The sequence below is a fragment of the Quercus lobata genome, chromosome 3 (assembly GCF_001633185.2).
Source record: "Quercus lobata isolate SW786 chromosome 3, ValleyOak3.0 Primary Assembly, whole genome shotgun sequence".
Classification (NCBI taxonomy): Eukaryota; Viridiplantae; Streptophyta; class Magnoliopsida; order Fagales; family Fagaceae; genus Quercus; species Quercus lobata.
The window spans coordinates 2,514,631-2,521,446 of record NC_044906.1 but is presented as its reverse complement, the minus strand read 5'-3'; the positions used below and the strand labels follow the sequence as shown (position 1 = coordinate 2,521,446).

Genomic DNA, 6,816 nt, shown 5'->3' with positions numbered 1-6,816 from the left:
ACTTGTAACGGCTCCACCTCTTGCAATCTTACAACTAACTTAACTATTCTTGATTACGAGGCTAATGATATGATTACAAAAATTAATCTTATAGTACGTTTGGGTTCATTACACTAGGCAGATTTATTAAGGATTAGCAGAGCCACCACATCTGTTAATATTTCATAGAGATACACTATACACCCTAATACAAAAACCTAATATGCATAATAATAGGATCTTCTCCCACAGACAAAGTAATGAGTTTCTCAGAATTACAAACTCAGCACTATGAGAAAGATAAATTAAAGGCAGTTCTAGAAGAAAAGTTCTCCAGCTGGGTCAAAAATCCATTTTCCTTTCGTCTGAGTGATTCTTCTTAGAGGTGCTATTAAAAATTTAGAAGTACTCAAAGCTATACCATCCTTTTTTTCTTGGTAAAGCAAAGGAGGAATTCATAGATGCTAAAAGAAATTAGGGACATATGAGCTGCTGGTCTCTACAGAAAGGGTCAGGACCTAAAACTTTTAATAAACTTAATACACACTGATATGCAGTTAGCGAACATATAAGATTTTTATAGTTGATAAATCCCATTGCACTAGGAGGGGGAAAAAAGAAGAAGCATTGCAATGCTTATGGCAAAACTCACAGACTTTGAGCATACAAAAAGAAACTATAAGAAAAGAATGGAGTTCAAAAAGTTACAAGTTTCTCTTTGTTAGACTCTTATATCTTGAATGCTTGAACTCCTCTCCTCTATTAGCTTTGATATGGTAACTTCAGCCTACAAAGGAGATCCAAAGACTTGATCATGATAGAACAAGATACCAACCGTTTACTAAACATATTTATTATAAAGTTTATAAAACAACAAAATTGAACTGATATCAAAATACCATATAAAACAAAGGAAATATAAATGGTCATTCCACAAATGATGACTACTCTAACTAATCAATTTGTAATGCAAAAAGAAGAATCCAGTAAGCTCCTCCCACCCACTCATACAGCTTCAAGATAAAAGAGAGTAAAGAATTTGATATAATCAGCGAACAACTAACACACAATCATCCCCATCACCACAAAAGTTTGCAAGTTCCAAATATTAGATGATCCTGTTGGTAGAACAAACAATAAGGGGCCTGAGCCAATAAGGATTGCTAATTAGAACAATCTTCATTTTCAATAGGGGCTTCATCAAAATATTTCAACCTTACCTCCAATTGAGAAGCGATGGCAACAATGGACCCTGCAGATACATAGCAGATGCATAAGATTATATAAAACAAATCTTAATAATTCATTGGGAATGATAGTGAATGAACATGGAACTAGTGCATTTATTTTCAGAGTTCATACGATGGGCTAGCCCTACAACTGAAAGCAATAATGAATGGATATGCATCAACCAATTCCTTTTACTTGATTTCTAAATTTTAGTTGATCTGATACCAAAAAAATTGGTAGCGTCTAAAGATTGGGTAGCCATTGATGTCAATGGTTGAAGATGATCTGGTCTTCTGCTGCAATCTCAAAAGCATACCTTCATATGCTGCCTAATAGCCAAGAAAATGTTATATACTCGTGATAGGCCTGCTAATGGGGTAATAATATCGGTCTCCTATGTTTGTTCTGCATGGAAAATTTGGAGTGCAAGAACCATTTATTTTATGAATGCTCATATACTGAAAGATAGTAGCAGCTAGTATTAAACTTTTGCTTAATTAACTAGCATATAAATCATTCAAATTCTATGCTAAATTGGGTATTCTCACTGAAGCGAAAAAACTCCAAAACCACGACATACAAGCTAGATTAGGTTGCCTTCTATGTACAACTCTTGTAGCTTAAAATGCCAACTTATTTTCCGTATAAGATTATGTACAACTTTTTAAATTACCATCCAATCGAGGTACAAATCTACTTTTACAGAGCTTGTCTCTTAAAGAAAATAAGCCAATAAAAATAAACTCATCCAATTGCAGAAGGAAATCGATTTGAAACAACGATATTGGATTGAGACTTTGAGTTCAAGCAAGGTCCAAACTATATACCAACTTATAAATTCAGTTGTTGTAAGCTGATCCAATCAATACATGAATATTCCATGTCCATAGCATACACAAATGATTATTAGCAATATATTATTCAGAAAAAAATATTAAAGGTCATATAGTGTATGTCACATAATATACATGGTAAAAGTTTAGAAATTCAATGTTCCTTTTATATGCATATGCATACGGATATGGATATTAGCAGAACAGCTCGGTTATCAGATACCTTCTTGAGGCAATGCTTTATTATAAATGCACGACTGTCATCTTTGTATATTGCTGCACTAGTAATTACTTTAAACATTCTTGGCCACTGGTACCCACATTACTGAAAAAACAATCAGGTAATCATCCTAGCCTCCACAATATTTGCATATGATATTCATGTCATAAATGCAACAGAGGTTCCTCTTAAAATATTCTTGACTTTGAATGTGAGATGACCTAATATTGGCGCAGTGTAATTCAGAAATCAACTTTTGTATGAAAGGAGAAGGGGAAGTTCACGAGTCCTAATTTAAACAATAGCCAACAAACCCAATCTTTTGTAGAAGTGCTCATTAGGCCTTTATGTGAATGAAAAATGAACCTGTTCAATAATTTCTAACAAGCATGATTACAAGAAAGCATGCAAAAATTGTAGGGAAGAGAGATAGTGAGAGAGAGAGAGCATGCAAAAAGTTGTATTCAAAAGATCATGATTTATATAAGGAAAAACCTAAATTTTAGGTTGAAAACAGGGCATGGTGCATTTTTTTGAAAGGAGCAACCAAAGTAACCAGAATACATGGGCAAGATACATGACTTTGCAGTAGTGCCAAAGATAGTCAAACATATTAAAGTTGATCTATCAATGACATTATAGATATGTATGTCACATCAAATGGCATAAAATCAAGAAAGTCAGTGAGATTTTTGTCAACAAATGAAAATGAAACACCATAGATTTCTGAAAGCCACAATCAAAATCAGAAACCACTTTTGCAATGTGAAGTACTTCTTTGCCATAAGTAATTTAGCCTTGATAGCTTTCATAGGTGGTCCGGGTTTTCTCCTATTTTCCCTAAAATAGTTGTGCCAAGGCTGAAGGCACACATAATAGGAGGTTCTGGTGAAGGATGATAATTCAGTTGTTTCAGTCCAGTTCTCACCATGTCACATGCATCCTAATGGTAGTTTCAAGCATTCAGTATACAATAATATGGCTTCGTCCCTGGCTAGAGTGTCTCTTAGAAGTGCTGAAGGGTATAAGTGGTTGACTTGAATAAGTACATGGTCTCCAAGAAACCGGTACTTACCCAATGGTGACTCAAACAATTTTTGGCGTCTACGAAGGGTTACACAGGAGAATCCAGCCAGAACTTGAACTTTAGACCATGGATTCAGAGTCATCTGCATAAAAAATGCAAGCAAAAGTGTCAGATATTGACATCAAATAAAAATGCAGAACAAACAAAACCAAAGTTGTCAATGTGTAGTGTCGGCACCAATCTTGTACAGGGTGTCAATCTTTGCAACCTCATACTTGATTGCTTGAAGGCCATCGGGTTATACATGGGTAGACATTCTCCTTCTGCTCTGTTACAGCTTGGACCTCGCCAAAATACTCATATGCCTAAATCTACAAAAAGAAGAAGAAGAAGAAGGTATGACTAATCATAAGAGCAATCAAGGACTTAAGCAAGAAGTTACCTCCCATACAGTCACAAGGCCACCAGTGCTCTTTGTGGCACATTGGGAGAAGGAGAATTATACTATAATGTAGTATAATGGCATAGACAGCTCCACCTAATCATAATTTCCAACTCAATCTACGTTTTCAAGTGAGGGGAGAAACTGCAAGCTCACTATCTCCTATGCTAAGGATCAGTACACTTCTAATCATGTACAACATAAAGGTCCTTACGCAAAAATTCACATTTTGGCCTTCAACGTAAGCATAATTGTTTAAAAGCCAAAAGAGTCACATTTGCATCTTGTCCGCAAATCCTTCTGTTCTTGGACACCATCTACATGGATCTTGTTTCCAACTTGAGGGTCTTTGTTTCTCCAACATTTCCACAAATTCTTCAAGGAATCTCTGTTCTCGCAAGTTATGGTCTTCTACATTCAAGATCAAATCCGCACAGGTTAATCTTACACATGGCATAAACTGGGCAAATACAAAGGAAAAAGATTAAATGCAAGAAAAACCTAATCTTTGTAGCATGAAAGTCACATTCACAAGAGAAGATGTGTGCAAAAAACTTCATTCCAAAGTCATTCATGTGAACACATTGAAGCCTAAAATCAATAATGAAATGACATTTGGAAAATAATGCCAAGAAAACAAGGTGAAAAGCTTCCATGGCAACCCATTTATGTGAGTGTCTCGGCAAATTCTAGCTTAGTGTCAAAATTGTGGTCATGGTGAAAATGGCTAAAAGGCTAAACAAAAAAGGTCATGGCAAGTTGAACACAAGGATCAATTGTTAAGTGAATAATGAGCCCAAGCAAGCTTCTAAGCAAAAACAAAACCCAAAACTCAAAAATTTCAGGAGAAAAATTCTAGTGGCTTAAACATACACCTTGAACCAATCATCAAGAGAAAAATTCCAAACACACTCTCAAAGGACACGAAGCTTCACACCAACAAACTAGCCCTAAAATCATTTCATTCCCACTCAAGGCAATACCTAAGAATTTGTATCAATAATCTCAAGTCACCCATTACTTCAAAGAAGGAACTTTAAAAGTCGTAGTGTCTAAGAATGGGTTTTGCATTCAAAAATTTTCTCTAGGAACTTTAAAACTCCTATGATCTAGAAATGGGTTGCCATTGATGTTGGTCGAGGATGATCTGGTTTTCGTTGCAATCTTTAAGCATACCTTCATATGCTGGGTAATCGTCAAGAATATATTATATAGTCATAAAGACTTGCTAATAGGGTAATATTATTCATCTCCTATATTTGTTCCGCATAGGAATTTTGGAGTTAAAGAAATATTTGTTTTATGAATGCTCGAATACTAAAAGATAGTAGCAGCCAGAGTTAAATTTGTGCTTACCTAATTGACATTTGAACAGTTCAAATGCTATGTTAAACTGGGTATTCTTGCTGCAGTGAAAAAAATTTCAAGACCACCATATACAAGCTAGATAGGGTTGCAAAAATCTTTTAGCTAAAATGCCAACTTATTTTCCTGATAAGATTATTTACGACTTTTAACCCCATCCTTTCAAGGTACAAATCTACCTTTACAGAGCTTATTTTTTAAACAATATAAAGTCATCCAATTGCAGAGGGAGATCGATAGGAAACAACAATAATGGATTGGTACAGGACAGGTCCTCCAAAGTCTATCCCAATTTATAAATTCAGTCGTCGAAAATAATTTCTATAGTATGTGTTATTCAGCAAAAAGTAAAAAAAGGTCATACAATATGTGTCTATCTTCATAATATTCGTGGTGAAAGCTTAGAAATTCATTGTTCCTTCTATATGCAAAGGCACACATAATAGTAGGTTCTGCATGCATCCTAATGATAGTTTCAAGCATTCCATATACATAAAATCTTGGATGAAAGCATTCCCTTAAAACTCATTAGAGATGTAGTATGTTGATAACAGAGTGCAACAAACAGAGAGTTGCATACTAGAGCAATTACGAAAAGAGGTATACAGGATTTGCTCCTTGAAATTGGGAAGTGGCCTAGCATTCCCCTCTGCCGCTCACTATTTATTCGACTTCGGCCATGGAGGAGGTCACATTCCTCACCAAGTATGGGTCCATTGTGTACATCATCCATAGGAGAGATACATTTAAGGCTTCAAAAATTATGCAGCAAAGGGCCTTACCAATCCTAAGATTCAAGTTCTATGGAACTCGGTGGTTGTGGGGGCATATGGGGACAAAAACACTAATAATAGGGTCTTGGGGGTTGAAGGTGAAGAATGTGCTAAGTGGGGAGGTTTTGAATCTTAGGGTATCAGGATTGTACTTTGCGATAGGGCATGAGCCAGCCACCAAGTTCTTGGATGGTCAGCTGGAAGTCGATTCCGGTGGCTATGTTGTCATGATTCAGGAGTTTTTGCTGCCGGAGATGTCCAGGATAAGAAGTATAGGCAGGCTGTTACTTCTGCATGCACTAGTTTGTCAACATCCTCTATCTCTCCCCTTCATTATTTATATTTCGAAGAACTTCTATGTTTGCACCACTGCTCGTCTTCATTTTATTTGGGATCATGTGTTTTGTGTGGGGAATAAGGTGTATTGTTTTTGTTGCAGTTTTTTGTTGCTCTGATGTCAAAACTTGTTTAAAAAGTGTCATGAAATAGTTTTTTTTTTTTTTTTTTTTTTAAACAGTAATACGTGTTTAAAGTATTTATAATGCAAAAATCATATTTAGTACTATTTTTCAAATAACATATTTTAAAATGTGAAAAAATATAATTGTATGTTTGGTATATATATGGTTTTTTTTTTTTTTTTTTTTTTTAAGGATGAGGATAGTAAAAGTGTTATTATTTTATTTGAGGGGAGAGAAAATTTCCTCACCAGGTGGGGCCTACAGTTTGGTATGTGTATGTGTAAATAATCTCTTATCAAGTGAGGTTTATAGTTTTTAATATATTTATAACAGTGTTATTAAGTGATGTTATTTGAAAATTGAAAATGAGTGTAGAGTAATTCTCTAAATACAATGTTCAAACATCCTAAAATAAGAAACGTAATTCAAACACTCTTAAATGAAATTTCCTTTCAAACTCGTTTTTTTATTTTTTTGGCCCACAAT

At 35.0% G+C, this 6,816-nt stretch overlaps 1 pseudogene; it reads left to right on the top strand.

Annotated features, from left to right (window-relative positions):
- Positions 1 to 2,230: 2,230 nt before the first annotated feature.
- LOC115979785 overlaps positions 2,231 to 6,816 on the top strand; it is a 29,088-nt pseudogene continuing 24,502 nt past the window's right edge.